Source organism: Falco peregrinus, chromosome 8 (genome assembly GCF_023634155.1).
Source record: "Falco peregrinus isolate bFalPer1 chromosome 8, bFalPer1.pri, whole genome shotgun sequence".
NCBI classification, from domain to species: Eukaryota; Metazoa; Chordata; class Aves; order Falconiformes; family Falconidae; genus Falco; species Falco peregrinus.
In genome coordinates this window covers 11,949,227-11,971,813 of record NC_073728.1, presented here as the reverse complement: position 1 = coordinate 11,971,813, position 22,587 = coordinate 11,949,227, and the positions used below count along the sequence as shown (strand labels likewise).

Sequence of the window (22,587 nt, the reverse complement as noted above, 5' to 3'; positions counted from 1 at the left end):
AACTTTTGCTATTTATCCCAGATGAACTGGAGAGAACTGAAGACCCCTCCGATATACGAGTGAGGCAAGAAAAACCGTTTTAAGATGAAATTGGAGTAGTTCCCTGCACGGGGATCTTCAGCTGCTCTGAAGTGTCATGCTGGGAAGTCAGCGGGGGGCTCTTGCTCTTCTTCCATTACTTTCTGGGCATCTTTGCAGCCCCTTTCCTTGTTCCTGCTTCAGATCCTCCTGCAGCAGAGACTGTGTGTGTGTAGCAGCCCTGCTATGTCTCCCAGTGGAGGGAGTCTGGCTGGGAATATGCTGTGCTCCATTTGCCTTTCCTGATGGGTGGCTTTTTGGAGCCATTGCCACCTTTTCTTAGGGAAGGTGTAGGGATTAAGCAGCTCCTTGGTGGTCCCAAAGCAGGGTGGACAGAACAGAGTATCTGAATTAATGTGTCTTAAGTGAGCCTTGGGAAATAAAGCCGAGAGAAAAAGGCTTGGACATCAATGTACAGATATGCAGTATGTTATAGTCCTCATAGTGTTGAGTTTATTCTAAATTCATTGAATAGAGGCTAAATAGTGTGTATTTCTCTATTTCTTTATAGGCAGAGAGAGTTTCCCTTGTTTAACAACCAGACACAGCATCCTATCATCTGCTTAAACAGGTACGACCTTTTTACTTGTTAGCATAGTTTCACAAGGAGGCTGCTTCAACAGACCAAGGAGGCTTGAGAAGAGAGCAAAAAGAAAACTCTTCGAACACCTTATTTTTCTGTGATCCTCCTTGGTTTTCATCTTAAAAGCCTCCTGTATCTGATGTGAGCCACCATACCATTGTCAAAACAGCTGTCATCTTAGTTTTGGCTTAGCAAAAGCCTGCTTACGGCTTTGGGTAGAAAGGGCCTAAGATGTTGTTGATACAAAGGCAGAGCATCTGAGACAGGTGACTGTTGCTGCTTGCTCCTCTGGTTTGTCATGTCCTGCTACTGCAGTGAGTTCTACCACAGAAAAGATGAGAATGGTTTGGCAGAGTAAGGGCAAGTAAGTAATATTGCCTTGTCTCCAGAACAGAAAATGATTTGTGTTAGATCAAAGAAATGCGCTTGTTCTCCAATTTGGGAAAGAAAACTTTCAGGAGACCCCTGTCTCAGACGACTAAAAACAAGTAGTATTTGAGGCAACCTGTGCTGCCTCTATCATGTAGATGAGCAGATACTTGTTTTGCCAGTATTTCTGTAGGCTCATGTATTCATTTCAGCTTGATTTACAAGTAAACATAATTTCTGTTCTTAAAAGCATGAGTTTGAAATGCTAAAGACAGAATATTGAACTCCAGCAAATGGGAATGGAGTTTGTTTGAAAGACTACATATGAAGCGTAAGGAAGAAATGCGGGAGGGCAGCATGGGTAGGGTGGCAAAGCGCCCAAGTTTCTGCTGTTGTAACTTGGCTTGGGCAGGGCAGGGTGAAATACTGGCATTCTTCTGGGGTGAAGCATTGTGATCACTCTGGCCTTACAGCACAAGTGAAATAAGCAAGTTTCAGTGAGCTCAGGAGATGCCTGTAGAAGCTCACGGAGCGTGAGATGTAAGACATAATGGGATGGTGGTCCTCTTCCCAGGATCTTCTCTCAGCTTAGCAAGATAGAGGAGGTTCAGACTCCGCGTCCTTTGAGGGGTAGCATGAACACACATGCAAAAAACAGTTTTATTCAGCTGGTTACTGCCTCTGTGTTGTTATTAATAAAAAGGTGCTGGATTATGCCAATTTAGGACATGTTTCTTCTGTGAGATTATACTTAAAACAGCGAGCAAAATTTATCTCCCTATTCTCCTCAAGTACTCTGCCATGCTTCTGAGGCTGCCAAGATATTTAATGATGGAAAAATGGAAAGATCAAGCACAGCTTTAAAGTAAGGCAAGAAGATACTGAAGAATGAACAACAGCCATAACAGTATATGATGGGGATCTGTGCGTACACATACATATGCACTTAAATGTGAAGTATTGCGTACAAGGCTGGCTTTGGACTTCTTAAGCCCATAAATATATTCATTTCCTGACCACCCCCTAGTTTAATTCTGCATACAGTCTCTTCTGGCTCTATGAATTTGAAGGAAATGGAAATCAAGATTCAAATTTGGCCCTCTAGGTTTTTAGGCTGTAGAAAGCACATGTGCAAGTACCAGGTGGTTCACTTCTGTCCGTGAGCTTTTCTCTCTCGCAGGCCATGGCAGCACAGACCTGCCATGGGCTGTGGGAGTCAGATAAAGGCTGTGTGTGTAAGTGTCTCGGGGACAGGAGACACTGACGTGCCTTATGTTTAAGGTGTCTCTTGTTGTCACGCTAAATTTCAGTGCAACTCCTTCCCTTGGAAAGCATGGCACAAGCAGCGCAGCAGTTCGGGAAGGAGCATTCGCCTTCTGGATGGTGAACTTGAAGGAGGGCAGGAGCTGCCCCAGCCCTGGCATTTGCTCACGTCAGGCTCCCTGGGGCAGCCAGCACATACAGCAACCCAGCGTGCCTGCAGGCTGGCTCCCTGCCAGCGTCTGCCAGGGTGGAGGGCAGCATAAGGCTGTTTGCAGTGATCTTGCACGCTTCAGGAATTTTCCCATGGCCCCAGAGTACCCTTGCGGCAGCATGCATGTACTAAATGAAGGATTAAATTAGCCTGTAAGACTTAAAGTAATGGGCAGTTTTATTGCATTCACCATTTGTCCATTGATAATATTCCACTGGTGATAAAGTAAATTCTCAGGCGTCTACTGTGCAAAGCTTGAATTGTCTCTGCATGTCCCGTCTTTATCTGAAGGGCCTAAATTATTGCTCTTGAAATGAAACATATATCTGTGGAGTGCCCCATAGCCTCCTGGTGCTGCTGGGATACCATAGACAGAAGTGGGTGGGCAAGTCTGAAATGAAAAGGGTAAGCAATCGTATGTTAGAACTAGCATTTTCTACACAGAGTTGCTACATCAGTGGTTAGGAGGTAAAAACCAAGGTATAATACCTCGTGACGTTGCTGTGTTTCCTGTGTCCTTTTCTAAGTAACAGTGAAAAATTGCAGTGGAAATAAGGTGCTGCAGGTGAGTGACGGGGGAAGCTGTGATAAAGGAGGTAGAGGCTCAGGAGAAGGACACTGTTGCGTTGCCTCCTGTGTAAAAGCATCCCCCACGGCTGGGCTCTTGGATGGGGGGGAGGAGTAACAGAACCAGCAAGGTGGTACAGAGGGCTGCAGCAGTGGGTGATAAAGCTCATGTCTGTCTGAGCTAGGGCGTCAGTACAGCCTGTTTGCAGCATTTGGAGTCGAGGGCTCAGCTTTGGATGTGTTATGGCATTATCTGATAGTGTGTTTTTGTGTTCTGTTAGTGTGTTGTGTGTGATAGTTGTGCTTCTGGGTCTGCTGCGGTGACTGTTCACCCTGGTCACCAGGCCCCGTGATCCCTGTGTGCTGTGAGCAAACTCGGCATCTCCTTCTTACACGAGCTTTTCACTGTGCTGTCTCTGCGTGTGAGCTGGGTCTATGAAGGCACGACAGGAAGATACCAAGACAGTTTGCTCACCTATACTCTGCTTAGGCCTGGTGTGGGGCTGCTTCTAAGCAGGACGGCGAACTCTAACACCTTCCAAAGGCTCTGTCTTGTTGACATTCCCAATGATTTTGAGTAGCCTTTTAAGTATAAGCGTTACTTGTGCTTTTTCTACTGTCAGTCTGCTGATGCTCAGAAGGAGAGATGCGTAGATGGGGATGGTGCTTGGCAGCAGCCATCCTGAGCAGAGTCTCGAGGATAGCGTGAGGCCAGGGTGAACATGCGGTGTACTCAGGGAGAACATTTCTGCATTAATATTTTGTTTGATTAGATTGGAATGTCTTCAAATACAAGTGCATCTTACATGCATTCTGTAGAGAGCTAACTGCACTTTAAATGACTGCACTTTAAATACACTGTAGCTTTTATTTCAGGCTTAGAAATTTTCCTCACTACTGGTTGGAAGTTAACATTGTACAGAAAGACGTCATTGAACAACGATTAGAACCATTTTTAGGAAAAGGGTTGCAAATTGATACTTGTTAGAAGGACTTCTTGTAGTACCTACAGATGAAATGCTGTCTTGATTTCTCAAAAGTCAAAAACTCGAGGTGTTCTCTTTTTTCATTTTTCTTGCTTTGTGGGTTTTTTTTCTCAATGATCTTTGTAACGCTAGGAAAAGATAAATGGGCAGAGCGCAAGATATAGCTTAGTGGTGTTATTGGCATTGTCTTCACTTTTCCCATGCAGCCAGCTTGAGTGTCTCCTGTTTGACATTGGGTGGGTCGCAAGGAGGCATTCCCACCTGGGTAGTTCTGACACAGGGCTGAAGGAGGGCTCTTGGCATGCCTGCTGTCACAGCTAGTGTTGCATCCAATCCTCCTTCTTCAGCCTCCCTCTTAAAAATAGTCTCCTGCGAACCGGTAGGCTGTACTGCAATCTCACTTGCAAGGAACCTCTAGCTTCCAGCTAAAACCTACCAGTGGCCACAGGGTTCTTGTACCAAACTAGCCTTTGGTTTTTCCCCCTTTGTATTTATCCCTTATCATCAATCTACTTCTTTCCTCCTCTGCAAGGAGGGCTGTCATTGATTTTATAATCAACCTTTCTCTTTCATCCTTTCTTCTGATTATCTTAATAGCCATTATCTGCACCTTCTTTTGTTTCAAAACACCTGTTTTGAACCAAAGTTATAAAGGCAGAGCACTGTGTTACTGTATTTATCAACTATCCAAGGTAGTATTTGCTACATTTCTAAAGAATTCAGGTGTGGTCTTTAAGCCGTGGAAAGCAAGAAGAATGTCCCCTGTCACTAGTAAATCACGATGATGATGGTGGTAGTGTTAGTACTATAATCCTGCCTAGCAGGGTGACTCACTAGCAGATGCTTAATACTTGTTTGCATCCAAGAAGCAAAGCTGTTCAGGCAGGAATTGACAGGCAGAGGTTATGTGACTTGCTGTGGCTTTTTGGTAAGCACCTCCCTAGCTCCTTGGGTGCAAGAGGTGGGCCAAAGAAACTGGGGGGGGTGGGGGGGGGTGGGGTGGGGAGAGGAAGAGGGAAATGTCATCTTTGCTTTTCTATCTGAAGTGATGAGCAAAGGGGCTTAATTCTGAGGAAGAGTTTGGTAGGTAAGGGAAACTGGACTGTTCTCTGCGTTGTAGCTTGTACTCAATGTTTTTGTCAGGATCAGCAGCCAACCCCAATACTGAGCTCTTCTATTCTTCTGCAGTACTTAAATGACTTTATAGAAGGGCAAAATTAAGCAAGGTGAAGGTGAGCTGATGAGCTGATTTTTGGTTTTGTACAGACTTACTGCAGTTGAGAAGTATATTTTCTTTTGCATCTCCAACAGTAAAGTCAACAGAATACGTCCTGTAGCTCAAGAACCAGTCCAGTGTGGTAATGCTGAATTCTCACAACTGTGAGTTTTGTCTCCTGAATCATGTGGAGGGAAAGAAAACACCATGGAGCAGAAGCTCAGCTCCCTAAAGGCAATTGAATTTTTGCCACAGACACCCTTTTGAAAATATATCATCTTGTTAAGGATTATAGCTTTATGGCTATATGAAAAAGGAACTACCCACACTCTAAACCCGATTGTTTTGAAAGGTATACAGTCCTTGCCATGCGGTGCCTGTACCAGCCCTTCATTAATGGGAACTGGAGAGCAGTTGTGTGCCAGTCTGATTATGCCATCCACCACGATGTGACTGGACTGGTGACTACCCAAAAAGGGCTTGTATCACATGCCTCTTCCAGTGGTCTGACCTACCAGATCTCCCCTGTTTATCTTCACAGCAAACCCAGCTGCTGTCTAAAGTCACCTTTGTCTATAGCACCCCGCTGCTGAGTTCTTCTGAACTTCCCTATGAAGCATCTGGTTCTGGCTGGTGTCAGGGCCAGGATACAGGGATGTGCTCTCGCCTGTCAGCACTGAGGGAGGGATGGAAGTCAGTGCTGCCTACAAAGCGCTCATGGGAAAAATTATCCCTTTCCTACTCGTTAACTGTAAATGGCTTTGTAGCGCGAGTCACCAAAAGCCTGAGCATCACAACCCTGTTACATTCAGTGCTGCGAAACGACACTCAGAATGAAGCCTGAGTTTCGTGTATTTAAGCAGTTGTGTTAGTAAACACGCTTTTGAAAAATAGTGGGAGTAATGGGAGTGCTGTGAGCATTCTCCATGAGAGGGGTGTGAGGGGCGCAGATTCATTGTATTGAGGAATGAAACTTATGAGGAGAACAGATGTTTGAATCGTAATGTTCTTTCCAGCACAGTTGATGAAAGAAAACTCTTTATAATCGTGACCAAAAAATACTCTAGTTGTCATCCTTAAGATGAGTCATTTTTTTCCCTCATTTTGAATCCCTCCAAGACTTCAGTCCCTTCTGAAGCAGGAAGCTGTTGTTCAGCCGGGGCTCTGGCCATGACACTAGCCATTGGGCAGCTGCAATAATTACGCAGAGCGAGCGATGTAATATGTGATTCTATTCACATACAAGTGTGATCTGCACAGGAAAAGTGAGATCCTGACATTACAGACACATCTTGTTCTCTTTGTTTTCCATATCATCCTGGAATTCCAAATCAGAAGGCTTCGGGATGTTTTTGTAACAAAATTGTAAGATTGCCTGTTGTTGTGCCTTTTGCCATGTCTGTGTGAGATATCTGGGGTAGGTTGCAAGGCACTTTGATCAGTAGTCCTTCCTCAATAATTAATTCATGATGTTACCAGTCTGTAAGATTTTTCTGCAGTGTACTCTTAATAATAACTCCCCAGTGTCCTTATTTTAGTTATGACTTCTTGTGCGCAAAAAAAAAATATTATTTTGCTTGCTTATACAATTATTCTTGCATCAGTTTTGCTGCTAAAAATTGTCAGAACATGGAAGAATTATATTTCCATTTAATGAGTGTAATGAAAACAGAATTAGACACAACAGGATCGAGTCTGGGGTTAGTGGCAGCATGCCTGGGAACTAGATATGTGTGCAACAGCTTTGCTGTGATTCTTGTTAATGCTCCGTGATTCATGGCTCTAGCTACCATAATATTAAAAACTAGGTGTCCAAGTCTGGATTAGGTCACTGTTGTGTTAGACGCTGTGTGCTCAAACAGCAGAGTTGTTCCAGACCCTGTAGAGCTTACAGTCAAATCTACAAAGAGGTGTGGAGGTATAAGCAGCCAGACAAGCACACTGGTGAGGACCGTGTTTGTCAGTGTAATTAGTAGCTTAGAGACCCCGTAGTTCATGCTGGGAAGTTGTAGATGGAAAACCATACCCATGTGATTCAGTTCACCTGGGATGTATCAGCATGAAAACATATACATTATGCAGCTACAAGGGATCTAATCCTATTTTACTTTTTTTTGTTTGTTTTTACTTAAAATCCAGTGTATTATGAGTTGTAAAACACATGTGGCCAACTTAATCTCTAGTCTCTTTGCTGTTTTAGCATGTTTTCTGTTGGGAATATTTTTCGCTCTAATACAGCAAAAGTTCGCTATTGCAGCTCCATATTCCTGCTTATTGGCCAGCGTAGTAAGTAACAGAACAGGAAAAATAATTCAGCTCCATTAAAAACTAATCTAAATGTTGGACTTAAAATGGAATTAGACCCCCATGCCCCCTTTTTTCCCCCCAGGTTCTGAATGTTTAGATATCTGGCTTCAGGTAGCAATAAACCCAGCAAATTAAGATGAGAAAAGCTATTATTTTCTGGCCTGAGTGAGGAGGATGTGGTAAAGTCATGAAAGTGCCTTCTCTCACAATCTGAAATGTGCCTGTACCTTTCAGAGCAAATCCGTACTTTGAAATGCCTGAGATCAGATCTCCCTCTTGGTTAGAGTTCAGCTCAATGCTGGAAACGGTGTTGCCAATTAAACTATTTTGTAAACTAAAATAATTTGTATTAATTTTTAGGAGGGGGTGGTATCCAGTGTGGGCACTCTACTCACAACTCCTGACCTTTTACACCACGCTACCTGCAGCCTACACCTAACTCTCCAGCCCCTGTGTTCCCTTCCTGTGGTACCAGGTACCACTAGTGTTCTCATCTCCTTGCTTCCCTGTGAAAGATTCACGCTCTCTGCTTTGATCCTTCGCACCCACAGCACTTGGTTCTTCCCTGCATCCTCAGCTCTCTTCCCCTGAATTTTTTCTGATTCTGAACCAAATTATCTCCATTTACTCCTCAGACCTTTGGGGTCTCCTGAGTTCGAGTTCCACGTAGCATTGTCTCAGCAACTTTCTATGTCCTCTCTGCCGTGACTTCCCACTGTAGGTTAACCAGCACCTGTTTCATCCTCTACCTGTCTTTGCTTAGACAGTTAATCAGGCCAGAAAGAGCATATGCTATGGCTGCATGTGAGCTCTACATCTGATTAGACCGCCAGGACACTGATAATCAGAAGAAATAAGGGCTGAGCTCTTCTCCTTGCATTTCCCTTCATAGAGGCGTTAATATCTTATCTCTCCTCTACCCATCTGTGGATTTCCTATGGTGAAAGGTAGGAGCTTAACATCTTCTGTCAAACATGATAGGAGCTGGCTGGTGTGATTCATAATTAGGGATAGACACAGCAGACAGGCAGAGACAGGAAACCAGAGCACAAACACAATGAGAGAATTAGGGAGCACGTATTTTTGGGTTGCTTGTACATTCACACAGCTTCAGCTGAGTTAACCGGCAGAATTGAGCTGGGGTTGACAATACTGGTTTAATGTCAGGGAGAAATTTTAAGTACCTGGCATGTAGTTGTGGAGGCAGGTTGGCATCAGGGACTCGATGCGTACCTTGTGATTTATGTGGTCTTAAATGCATTCTGGCACTACATGGTGTCACATTTTTAATTTCTACCAAAGGCAGCTCTTTGTAAAAGTATTTTTGGAAATGAGCATCCATCAGAAGTAGAAATGCAAAAAGCTTTATATAGATCTCTGGAGGAAAGAGGGGGGAAGAGTTAAGCCATTTAGACAACCCAGTTGGTCAGACCAGCAGTCCTACAGAGTTGAAATAAGAATCTGCATTTTTATTTGTTTTTATGCTAGCATCAACAGCAGGGGCTCCTTAATGTAGTCTGTGGGCTGCAACTTTCATCAGAGGCTTCACATACATATTTTAAACTGTGGCTATTCTTGATAGTCCCGCCTGATCACTGAGAGTTTTAAGAGATCAGGGCCCCTTTCAGCAGCACCAGGGGTCTGAGCTGAGCTTCTAGGCTCTCAGGGGCTAGAGCTGTTAAACAGCCAAAGCTGAAGGCTGCCTCTGTCCCCAGAGCTGTCAAGCAGGCACATGGCGTCCCAGATTCCTCTGCTCCCCCAACATGCTCAAGAAGCAACTCTAGCTCTGGTGCCAGTGGCTAATGTTGCAGTCCTCTCCTTTGGGGTCTCCTTTTTGTGGCTGCAACTTTGTCATCCTGCCTCCAGGCAGATGCTGTGTCTGATAAATGTCCCTTCTTGAGCAAAACTTTGTGAGGTCTGGATGCAAAGGCTTTGGTTGGGAGCCAGAGCCTCCTCGCACATGTTGGAAGAGACAGCCCTTGCCCTGAAGGGTTTGCAGCATAAATAGTCAAGTTACAGACAGTGTGAACATTATAATCCGTGTTTTACAGCTGGGAGAACTGAGGCACAGCTTATTTATTCAAAAGTTCAAGGTCATGGAGCAGGTAAACAGCAGAGCCCTGGCCTGAATCTTGCATCTCGGTGCCTTAACCATAAAACTGTTCTGCTTTTCACAGGATCCTCGTGATTATAGGAATACCTATATTATACCACAGTGGTAGGAGAAAGAAAACCTCTATTTGAGTGAGGTAATCTTGAAGGTACTTAAATCAGTGCATGAATTTCTTCATCCTTTGGTCAATTTTAGGAAATTCTATGCAGCTAATGCCTAATGGAAGAAGATTAAGTTGCCAGCAAATAATAAATTAACAATAATCCAAAGAAGAGGTGAGACAATCATAGTCTCAGCAGTCTATAGATAGTAAAAGCAAAATATCTTTATTTAAAGAACCTTATAATTGCTAACATTATTAATTTCCTGGAAAATCCATGTCTATGAAGAATAAGCCAAGCTTTTCCTGGAACACAAAGGAGAGAAGTTTTGTTTATCGTCACTGATAATCGTAACATTCTTTGTCCTCTCTTTGCAACCCTATGGGAATGTGATCCTGGTTTCACTACAGTTAGCAGGAAGAAAAAACAGAAGGAAAGGAGGAAAAAAATAGAAAAGTGATGCCATTGATCCAAGGGGCTGTCTGAGCTGGTCCTGCTGGGCTAAACTGGCCCATCCACAGTGTTACGTGTCCTGGGCCTGAAAGCAGGTAATGCAGAGCTCACCCATGGCTATTGTAACTCTGGTTGCTCTTTGTGTCCCACCTCATAGGTCTTTTGTCAAATCTCTTTGCACCATGTTCCACCCTCAGGCATGATATGCCCATTGTCTTCTGTATATAGGGTCAAGCTTTGCTCATGTTTTGGCTTCATGGTGTATATCCCATGGAAATTGGTGGGAGTCAGTCCTGTACGTGTGTGGGAGCAGGGAGAGGTTGAGGTGGGAGCTCCAGGCATTCAGTGGGTGCCAGATTTGGAGGTGAGTTAGTCAAGGTAGTTCTCTTGACCTCACTGAAATCACTTGTGATGGATGCTGCGTAGAATTCTTACCCAGAATATTGACTGACGGTGATTTTTAAAAAAAATCTCCTTTAGGACCTTGCCTAATAGGGGGTATGACACACTCCCCGTCTGACCTTTTAAGTTCTAGCAAGTAGTACACTTGTATTTTACTGCACAGCTGTGAGCATCCAGTGTCACTGGAAGATGTTTGTACCTCTCTGGCCTAGGTGGTACAATCTCCCTGTACAGCCTGAGCTTTTCCCTGCTGCTGCTTCCTGGATTTGTCACCTCCTCTGGTGAAGAACACTATCATCTGTGATGCTTAACTCATGACAGGTCAAAGTACAGCTGCAAATACACACATTACACATAACATTCAAAATGGATAGACCTGTAAAGATGCAAGTGAGGAACTGGGTCTACTTCACCGAAGGTCTATTTTTTCCCCTTCTTTCAACTCACTTTACATTTATTTTCCTCTTGAGAAGATGGTAGCCAGGGTTTCTGGCATAGGGCATGCCATCTCTCTCTGGCTGATGGATTTTTCCTCTTGGAGCTGGTTTGTTTGAAGTCTAAAGGATGCCTAATGCTCTGGCATGGACAGTATCCTCAAGAGGGTGATTTGGCTTTCACAGGGAAATTCATTCTGTTCTCACCTTAAATGGGATACAGTCTGGCTGATGTCTTAGTGAGAACAGTGGTAGTTTCCTTCCTGTAGATGTGTAGATATGTCATAGAATCATAGAATTTAGGTTGGAAGAGACCGTTGTGATCACCAAGTCCAACCGTTAACCCAGCACTGTCAAATCCATCACTAAACTATGGCACTAAGCACCACACCTATGCATTTTTAAAACGCCTCCAGGGATGGTGATTCCACCGCCTCCCTGGGAAGCCTGTTCCAATGCTTCACCACCCTTCCAGTGAAGAAATTTTTCCCTAATATCCAATCTAATCCTCCCCTGGCACTCGATGCTGTTTCTTCTTGTCCTGTCACTAGCTATCTGGGAGAAGAGACCGACCCGCACCTACCTACAGCCTCCTGTCAGGTAGCTGTAGGGAGTGATAAGGTCCCCCCCGAGTCTCCTGCAGACTAAACGCCCGCAGTTCCCTTGGCTGCTCCTCATCTGACTTGTGCTCCAGACCCTTCCCCAGCTCCGTTGCCCATCTCTGGACACGCTCAGCACCCCTACGTCCCTCTTGCAGTGAGGGGCCCAAAACTGAACACGGCATTCGAGGTGCGGCCTCACCAGTGCCGAGTACAGGGGGACAATCACTGCCCTGGTCCTGCTGGCCACACTGTTTCTTGTACAAGCCAGGATGCTGCTGGCCTTCTTGGCCACCTGGGCACACTGCTGGCCCATGTTCAGCCAGACATCACCCAGCGCCCCCAGGGCCTTTCCCACCAGGCACTTCCCAGCCGCTCTGCCCCAGGCCTGCAGCGCTGCGTGGGGCTGGTGTGACCCATGTGCAGGACCCGGCACTGAGCCCGGTTGAACCTTGTACCATGGAACCTTGGCCCATTGGTGCAGCCTGTCCAGATCCCTCTGCAGAGCCTGCCTGCCCTCCAGCAGATCAATGCTCCCCCGCAACTTGGTGTTGTCTACAAAGGACATCTTTGTTAAGGGAGAGCTGTGTGAGATGACTCCTTGAGTAAGTGGCTAGTAAGTTATTCTGATCAGAGGTGTGAAACTCTTCCTCCATCCTAGCCCACCATTGCTGCATGTCATTCCTGTAGTCTGTCAGCTGCAGCATTAAACACATATACAGCTGAACAAGCTACTTTATGTAGTTTATTACTGGCTCTTGATTCAGCTACGCTGCTAATTACCTCCTGTGAAGCGGCTGCAGGCTTGGGGTGCTTGTTCTGCAAACTATGGCTCCTAGTCAAACTGCAGTAAAGCAGTGTCCATAACCATTAATCCAAAGGTGATGAGACTGTAAATTAAAAAGGAAAAAAAAAAAAGCCTAGATGATACAGTGTTATCTTTGAAATTTCCAGAAATATAGATACATAAAAATCAACCTAAATTTATAAAGCTAGCAAATGGATAAAGATGGAGAAGAAACTGAAGGGTTTCATAGCTTTGGTTTATCTCTGATATCACAAAAAAAAAAATATTTTGTCCTGAGCAGCTGTCAGAGTTGCCCCCGGCTTGTATATATGTGTAATTGTCTAGTTTTCAAATCAAGCCTTGTAACATGGTGCAGAACATGTATGTGTGCTTTATCTTCCATACATGGAACATTGCATAATAGTACTGGATGACAACCGTGCTGTCAGCTATATTTTTTCCAGAATAAAGTGTTCAGCAAAATATATCTGTCTGGGCATCTCTGCTGCCTCTTACTGCAGAAGGTTGTGAAGCTTATGAAAATGCTGCAATGCAGCAAGTGTACTACCAGTGATTAAAAGTAGATTCTTTTTGTTGTTGTTGTTGTTTTCCCCCCCTTCTGCAAGCTTGAGGGTGGCATTTTGATCAAGTTCTCATGGTAACAAACATAATTTAAAAGCACTGAAGCCTACAAAATTAGGGTATTTTTCTGTATGTGCTTGAGGTGGGTGTTAAGTCATTACAACTGCAGCAGTGCTGGGTTTTCAGTGTTTCTGGTGCAGATGACAAGGGAAGTAAAATGGAAGGCGGTGTTGCTGAATGCAGAAAATCTTTTGCCAGGTTCTATTGTTGTCTTTTCTCTGAAGAGGGTGCCATTAAAGTGTAATGCACTCCTTACATTGCTTTTTCGTTCTTTTAGATGTATTCTGGCATCACAGTTATGTCATGTTTGTAATTCCTGAGAGAGGAGTTTTATTGACAGATGTTTTGATTCACTATCATGAACATGAGCTCCCATCAAAACACATATGAAAATGCATGAGAAACTGGAATGCTGTATGAGTTGTCAATTGTTTTTCTATGTATGAATAGATGCAGAGAAAAGCAGGAGGAAGGGGTTAAAATGAAATCGAGTTGGGTCTGAATTGAATACTTCACTTTCTGTTAACGAATTGATCTTGAAAGCACCACATGGCTGAAACATGCTAACTCACGGAAACGAGGCAGTCATGTCCAATTGCTAGATGGTCCGCTGCTTTGCCATGTGTAATGGAAGTGTGTTCAATTGCGTTTGATGCATTCCGTGTTACAGTTAATGAATTTATACTGCAGTATATTTGCAGTCCTGCAGATATGCAGTGATCGAGGGAATACAAGTCAGTAATCCCGTGGGGGTGTCAGAAAATGTAAGATACAGTTCCCTCCTGGCTGCCGAGGAAGAAGTTGATTTACAATGAGATGGGCTGTTTCCTGCTCTTAAATATGTATGGAAATGATGTTCCAGTGATTATTTTTTTTAAAATTTATTTTACTGCAACCTGCCTATTAGGACCTGAACAGTATAGGATTTAACCCTGTAACACCCGAAATGTCCCTGCCTGGCTTACCTGTAGCAGAACCTACAACCTTGTCTCAGGAGCTGTGTGTCGGGGATGGTTAATGCACCGCGGTGATCTCCCCACACAGAACAGGCGGGTCTGGCTCTGTCAGTATGGCCAAGCCCACGCTGTCATTAAAGTGTTGAAAGGAGGGTTTTCAGAAATACCAGGCTTGCCAGTAAGACAAAATGCTGCAGTTAGGGGTTGGGAAAAGACAGAGGTGTCTCGGCTATGGGAAAGAAAGCTCTCCTCGGCTCCCTGGTCTTCCACACAGGTATTGATCTGCTTTGCAGCGAGGCCGGACTGCTCTGCTCTTACTCCTCCTCAAGAACAATGTGTTGGATGCTTAGACTTTTTGCTGCAAAGGGGCTGGTTATTCACTTTAGTGTATAAAAGTCCAGTTGTGCCCTTTCCTGTCTAATTTGGTCTTGCATAAGCACTTCACAATGATTTGCAGAGATGGGACAGTCCAGGGACCTTAACGTATTTTCTAGCATGGCTACAGCACTGGGCTTTGCTGCTGCCCCATGTTTTTATGCTCTTGTAACTTCCTTGTTCAGCAGTTGCTGAAATGGAAGAATGGATGATAGAAATTAAGTTGTGATGAATCTTTTTATCTAGAGTTTGAAGAAGAGCTGGAGTGACAATTATCTTAATGCCATGTCTTCAGAGTGTTTTCCCTGACCATTTTCCATACCACTGATTGAGAAATTGTCTGGGATTTGAGCAGAAGGCTCTGAATGCTGTACTGATCGTCACTAATGTGAACTCGTTCTGCTCCTCTCTTGCCATGGCAGATTGTTCTGATGTGATAAGGAGAACATTGGACAGTGTTCATAAATCTCTCTGTTCATTTTGGAAATCTTTCATGTTAAGACCTCCTGGGATTCTGAACAGGTAAACCATCAGAGAAAGCAGTAAAAGGTCAAGAGCCAAAGAACATAGAGCCACTTTGGTTTTTTACTAGGAAACAAAGAAGGCAAGGAAATATTAGCTGTATGGAGAGAATGGATTCTACAGTAACTTCCTGTCACCTTTGTGTTCATTGAGTATTGATAGAAAGAAATAGAAAGCTTTCTATTTAAAACCACGTTGTCTCAATAGTCATTTCTTGCTGTGGAAAAAGGAAGAATACCATCCTCGTTTCAGAAACTGCAAATAGTTATGAGCAATGCTCCTTGGAAGCAGTACAACAAAGTGCAGTGCAATATATTCTTCAAAGCAGTGTATCATTTGAATGGTTGTGTTTGAAATATCAACTGTATCTTTTAAATGCTAATTTTTTGCACTTGACCCTGGGCTTTGTCAAATATAATGATGTGGATATTGTAATTTTTATTAGCGTAATATTAACAATTCCCACTTCACCAAGTAAAGCCCCTCTAAAATGTTCAGGAATTTAAAGAAAATTTGAGTGTGCTGAGGACTGCATTTTTGGAGTATCCTCCCACATCAAATCCTTCTGTATCAAAGAAGGTGCATCTTTGAAGGACAAGTAAAAATTTGCTTCAAGAAAAATCTTCTGACTTTTGTAATATTCCCGGAGAATACTGACAAAGCACCGGAGTAAATCCTCACTGAAAATCTCTGCCAATTGGCATGCACACAGTAGGGTTTGAATCCTAGCAGTACTTCAGGAAAAGGAGCTTTAGGGTTTTATTCTGCTATTTTGTGCTGCAGCCTTACTTATGTAAAACGTTAACAGCTTTATTTCAAACTGATAACAGCTAAAAGGACAGTAGCAGAGTCCTCCTTTTTATAATATGCAAGTATTGTGTTTTTTAAAAAAAGTGGTTTTCATCGTTTCTTTGTTCCTGAACAAGGCTTACGTAGGGTACCCAGTGATACTGGAAAATACCTCTATACTGTCCCCTGGAAAAATGCCCTCACATGCCAGCTCAGCCTAATACAGTGTAGAAGTCACGTGTGGGGTGGGAGGTTTCCACAGACCATAAATTAGTCAGGAATTGAATGCCTGAACCAGTCTGTGAGGATTTAGCACTGGCCATAGGGGAGTTTCAAAGATTGGTGTGAGGCTAGATGTGGGCTGACGTATGTCTTCTCTTGTGCCCGGAGCTGGGGTAGGAAAGGAACGAGACTGAAGAGGGACACCTTGGTGCTGGGGCAGCCACTTTGTACCTTACTGAATGTAGCACCTGTTTCTTCATGGGCACGTTCTTCAGTTTTGTAGGGGTGCCCAGCATTTGATGTTGGGGCTGTTCTGTTCCATATGGTGTAAGTCTAAATGCAGAGAAAGTAGTGGTGGTTTTATCGCTTCAGAGCATTTTTGGAGGTAAAGAGGTATCTGGACTTCAGAACAAGGTGCCCTGCCGTTCTACGTGTGGTCTGTCCCGTGGGCTGCAAGGAACCTCAGTATGACTTTTTTTGGCTATATCCTGAGTTCTGGCCAGGACAAACCTCAGCTCAGAGCCCAGGCTGAGTAAATTCAGGCCCTTTTACACCTTTAAGACAGGATCTGGGACAAGTGTCTTGCTGCCTGTTACTCAGCACTAGCTTGCTGAGAGAAGAGATTAGGGGAGGTCCCAGCATGGTGTGCTCCTTTGGCTGGCTGGGACCTGCCTGGGGAGGGCAGCTGGGGCTCAGACATGTAGTGGTGGCAACGCTGGAAGAAAGGACCAGAGATTATGGGACCCACAACAGGAGACATGGATGCAATATTACCCTCAGCAAGAGGCACCCAGAGGGTCCAAAGCCATTCTCTTTGCAGTCCCAGCATCCAAGCTGGCTCTTCCCGAGCCACTCCACCAGTAGCAGGAGTTTGGGCAGGAATAGCACCCAGATCTGAATGGCTGACAACTCTTTGCTGGTCAAGAGTGTATAGCAAAGCCTTTGAGATGCTTTTGTTGGGAGCTCTTACGCTTTCCCGTAATTGAACCTATACTTTCTTTTGGGGATGCAAAGAAGGGTTGTCTGCATCTCTGGAAAAGTCTTTCCAGGTCTCTTTACACCCTGTGCTTCAAATTAGACCATCAGACTCTGGCCTGCAGTACTACCATTGCTTCACTTGCCATCACTATGGATACAGCGATCTTACCTGTCAGCGCACCCCTGAGCATAACATACACATCTCTTCACACGCTCCATTTACTGATTGTGGTGTTATAGGTGAGGCTGCCAGCTGAGGTGGCTTGCTACTTTCCATTATAAGACCCTGTTTCTATTACCACTTTGCCAAACTTTTTGTGGTTTAGGCTGCACCTTTCCTCTCTGGCAGTCAGGCTTGTCTTGCTCTCTTAGGCACATGTTTTGGTCCAAGCCGCCCTTTCCTGGAGCAAGGCTGCCTTCCCAGGCTGGGTTGAGGAAGCCAGGTTTGCTGTTTTAACTCAAGATCTTGTCTGCAAAGTTCTTTTAGCATCCTGGTTGTGGAGGAAGGGACAACGTATCATTTGAAAGTTTGCGGAGGAAGGGACAACACATCATTTGAAAATTTGCTAAGGGTCAGGAGAGACTTGCTAGAGCCTCTGCTGCTTCCAACCTCCCTGAGCCTGACCAGCCCAATTTATGTCATGTCACATCGTATCACTGTGAGTGGAAAAAAAAAAAAAAAAGAATAAGCTGCCTCTCCTTTGCTTATAATTGCTGAGAAAGGAGAAAGTCCACACTTTCAAAGGCAGAGGCAACCAAAATTAGAAAACATGGCCAGGAACTTGCAGAAGCAGGGGATCCAGGGCAGAAGAGAGCTCTGATAAAGGATGTGTGGAGAAAGGGTACGGATGGGTAAGGAACGAGCTGGATGCAAGTGAGGGACTGGATGAGAAGTCCAGGAAGGAAAACTGGAAGTTAATAGAGGAATGGGAATGAGGAAACTGCTGCTTGGCATGAAACCTGCAGGAGGCAATCTGAAAGTGGGCCTTGGTATGAGGGGGATAAAACTTTCACAGTTTGCAGTGGTGAAATCTGTGGTCTGGACAGCAAACATGGACAGGGCCTGGGTGAGGGGCTGGAGCCCACATGGGCAATGCCTGGGCTGCGACAGGGGGGTGATGCAGTGGAGACTGGGATGATCTAGGCAGAGGGAGCAGGAAGTATGAAGTATGTTTGTTGAACTAGGCAGTAGCTTAGTACATATGCAGAAGGGGCCCTAGCTACGATTATGCAGTCATCTCTCATTTCTTTCACAGCCAGCCTCCTGAGGTATAACGGTGCAATCTGAATGTCAAATAGCTTTGTATGTGTGATACATGTTGATGCACCTCTAGACAAAATCCAGTTTCTGACAGTTACTTCTTTTTCTCTTTGCATTTTTGGCAGTCTTTAATATGCTCTGTCAACAAAAGCGGAAGAAAACTTTCCATTCCTAAACAAATAAAGTTCAGCACTATCCAGATGCGTATATTTAAGTGGCTGCCATGGCTGGATTTTGTTGCTGCCAGACAGACGGTGATTTATTCTGTAAGTTTTGTGCCCTGAGCTTTCAGAAATACACGTCTTTTCATCCTGAAGCCTGGCAGAAGTCTAGCAGTAATAATTAGCAAGCCATAAAAATCGACCTGATTTGAGGGAACCACTGAAGGATGCAAAGAGACATTGCTGTTCAAGGAGCGAGGAACAAAAGCGTGTGGTTACTGACCCAGTCATGTCAGACCTAAATTTTGAGGGAATCCCAAGTGATAAGCGTTCTGCAGTCTGAATACTGCCTATTCATTCAGCCCTTCTAGCAGAGTGAATGAATCATCTTTTCAACCAGAGACAGCCCCTCTGGGTCAGAGTTGAGTTCAGTGGTGGGGCATGTGTTTCCGACTGCTTGCCCTAAATGAAAAAGAAAACACACAAGACTTTGCTTATGCTGTGCAGCTTTGAGCATCTCATCTATAAAACATTTACATATAGTCTAAGACCTCTTACAAGCGGCGGCCCTGGATACATAACCAGGTCCTTCTGGAAGGGCCATCTGTCTTCCTAGCTGTTCATGTGCCTATTCTCTTCAGCGTCACCCCTACTCGAGAACACTTTTCTCAGTTTATCTTCCTGTTGATGTCCCCAGCCCTAACCATTAGCTCAGTGTCACCGTGTGCTGTCTGTAGATTTTCAGCATAAGGTGGTCAGGTTGATTCTGCCGAGCAGCTTGCAAATTAGCATCTTCTTTCTTCATCTGGTGAACCAGTCCCACGCAAGTGGCAAGACGTAACCTGCAGAGCCTGGTTTTGCTGCATCAGCAGAGGGATGTACGTGTCTGGGATGTGAAGTCGTGTTTCAGTTAGAAACTTTGCAGACCAACAAAACTGTTCGTTTGCTAGAGCCTGGCTGTGTAATAGGTGTTTTTCATTTACTGTGCAATACAGTCTATGTCATACAGTGCATTTTCATGTAGAGTTTGCTAAACGTAACACTCATCAAGGGGCTGTGACATTCCATCACACTTGATGGGGAAGAGTTGCCTTTAAAAACCTATGACAGGAAACCACACAATTACTTAAAGTCAATATTAAAATAGGAGGCAAAGCCTCTAAGCCACGTTAGATCTAGATATTACTTACATGGTAAAAACATTCCTTTCCCAGAAAAGGCTCTTAAATTGAGAAACCATGGGCAAATTAATGGAAGAAAAATTCAGCAGCTGCTTTTTAACCTATGCAAACTTGTATTGTGCACCATCCCCTGCACCATGGAATTTCCTACAGTGGGAAGAACCACCATTTTTTTGCAGGGAGCCTGCCACCAGAGAGTTCTGGCTGATGCACCATAGCTCTTTGTGGAGAGAGTGACTGTTTTCTCTTCCCTGCTTTTCTTCTCTGTGCTGCATGTGTTTTTATAAACGTCTGGCCCATTCCCTTCTTTGCCAGGATGAAGAGTTATAGCCTGTCTAGTCAGTTCTTGCATAGAAGCTTCTTCAGATCTTTTATCATCTTCATTGAGCTCTTTGTACCTTTTCCAGGTCTACTTTATTTCATTTGTGATTAATAGTTAATGCTTTCAGGCATCCTAAACCAACATAATCTTTAGTGCTGCTGAAAGACTTTGCAAAAGAGAAAATACAGAGAAATTCAAGATGAATCGTATGTTGGATCCTGCATACCTCTCAAAAAAGACATCTGAATCACCTGAACTGATAAATGTACGCATGAATTTTCTGTCTCCGTCAGTGCTCTGCACGTCCTATATCCCATTGTGCTTTTTGTGTCCTTTATCCTTTTAATGGAAATCTCTGATGGCAGTCCATGGAAGGACACAGGTTATTTCCCTTGTCCACAAAGTCTCCTTGAGGGTATCTTCTGAATGTACTGCTTGTATTGCAAAGAGCACAATGACCTGGATCTTCATAGACATGTAGGCACCGGGCTTTGATGGAAATCAGCAGGTCAGTGTCACCGGGTGGAGACTTTGTGCATTGAGAGAACGCTGATGTGAGACTGAAGCTCTGTGGAGCTTCTTGCCTCTTCGTGTGGAGCAGCTCGTGCTGGCCACTGCTTGTGGCAGGAGTCTAGGCTGGATGGTTTGATTGGACATGGCACATCCTAGCTTCCCTCCTTCCCCCTGGCTGTCTCTTTATATTAAAGCAGTGTGCGTTCAGCCCCATGGCTTGGGTTTTTTCCAGACTTTTTCCTCAGTTACTGAATTTGTTCGTCAGTCACATCTTATCATTCTTGACATGCACTTTCTTCATCCAATGCAACTTTCTTACCCTTCCCTACTCCCCGACCCTGGGCTTGTTTCATGCCTCCCACAAAACTCATCCATTCTTCACCTTCTCCCAGGAGAATGCCACTGGTTCATGTATATATGCCAACCCCTCAGCACAGGGTAGGAAGAAAAGGGGTGGCAGCAGAGCAAAATTAAACCCAACCTGTAGCAAGAATCAGGTAATTGCATACACCTGTGGGAGCCTGGGGAGGAAACAATTCTCTGAAATAGTTCTTTGCTGTGACAGCAAGTCCTGCGATTAAAATTTCAGAAGGACTGAGTGACTTAGTGAGTTGATTCCTCCTCACACTTCAGATACTTGAATTTTCTTAATTCAAAACCCCAAGGAATTAAAAGTTAAACTTTCAAAAAGATCACGGTAGTTAAGGTACAAGCTGGACCACATAAACTCCTGTTTATGTTTCAGTGCACATCCCAAGATCTTAGTTGAAGCCCTTCTGAGGGAAAAACTTCCTCTGAAAGCAAGGGCTGCAAAATCAGCTCCTGTGGCTTCAGGTTCCTTCAATATTGGCTCTGTCCTCCCTGCCCTCCTGCCCGAACAGGCTGGAGGGGTGGCTGCTTGCCTTCTTTTCTTTTGTAGGCAGTAGGGTTGGTTGAGTAAAGATTTGGCAGGAAACAGCTACCACATGATAAAATTATATCCCAAATATTGTGATTTTACTGTCTAGAGCATGTAAGAATACAAAAGATTCCTGGGTATTCTCATTTCCAGGTAGGGAGAGATTATTTTATTTGCCTGAGTATACAGTCACAGGTCATATGGGTGGGTGGCTAAATGTGGGTGGACAGCGTATTTTTGAGTCATACAAGCACAGGGGTATATTTAAGTTAAAAGAAGTCCTATGTTTATAACATTGTTGGTTAGAAAATAATACAAAGGCATGAAATAATCTTACCACTTCTGTAGGACCAAGGTTTGCAGCACAACAGTTCACCGCCCAGATACGCCCTAGGCAAGAAAATTCTAGTACTAGCTAATCCATGCCAAGTTTGCTGTAAATACAGAAGCAAGCAGACTTTGCAAATAACCTCATTCCCAATCAGTTTTCCAACTCTTTGTCTCCTTATTTCCATTTTTTTTATTTACAGTTAGATGTTTTGTGTTGCAGTTAAAAGCATTGGCTTCTGTTGGCTGTAATGGGTTCCAGGGCCCCTGCCTCTAAGGTTTTCTGACCACGAAACTGAGAGTCAAAGATGCTTAAGTGAGTCTGGGTGGAGGGACCTCAGAACAAGCTTTCTTCTGTCTTATGCTCTTTTTCAGCATGAATAAACAATGCCTCTGTTAGACAATGAGATGCTTCTGCTCCCACTGTGTGCCTGGCGTAATTGCCTGGTGTGTCTGAGTATTATGAAGTGAAGCTAAAAGCATTCTCAGCAAAGGAATGATCTACTGACCTTGACCTGGGGAGGAAACTTTTTTCATGCAAGGAAGAATTTTCACCCAAACAAACTAGAGCAGCACATGGCCTTGAAGATCCTTTCCTGTTATCACCTCCATACTTCATTTTCACATCAGTGTCTTTGTGTTGCTTGTTCAGTTGCAGAATAATTGAGTGTGTTCCTTCAGCATATGGAAGGACAGAATTAAATTGGGATGGCAGCTGCATCAGGAAGTCTGCCCCTGGAGTTACTGAACTGCCCCCTTTTTAGGGGTCCATGGCCCTGGGGAGGGCATAGAGAGCTGGAGTGGGATGTAGATGCCGCGTTCCGGTTTTCTACTGTAAGCTCGTTCTCCTGCGTGTATTTATGGGGAAGAATCTGCCAGAAATTAGCCCAGGACATGCTTTTTACCATTTGTAGTAGCTGACGTGATGGTGATCCCAAAGATAGCATTAGGGTATTTTCAGAGATCGTACT

At 44.3% G+C, this 22,587-nt stretch overlaps 1 protein-coding gene across 39 annotated transcripts in view; it reads left to right on the top strand.

The window, feature by feature from the left end:
* The window catches only part of MAP2 (microtubule associated protein 2), a 235,665-nt gene that overhangs the window by 131,441 nt on the left and 81,637 nt on the right, over nt 1-22,587 (top strand). For 34 of the 39 annotated variants that reach the window (XM_055812576.1, XM_055812599.1, XM_055812580.1 and 31 more), the window contains one exon: nt 590-649. The exons of the other annotated variants lie outside the window; for them this stretch is intronic. The gene's annotated coding sequence lies outside the window, so the exon portion shown is untranslated. The remainder of the gene's footprint in view (nt 1-589; nt 650-22,587) is intronic. 39 annotated transcript variants of the gene reach the window in all.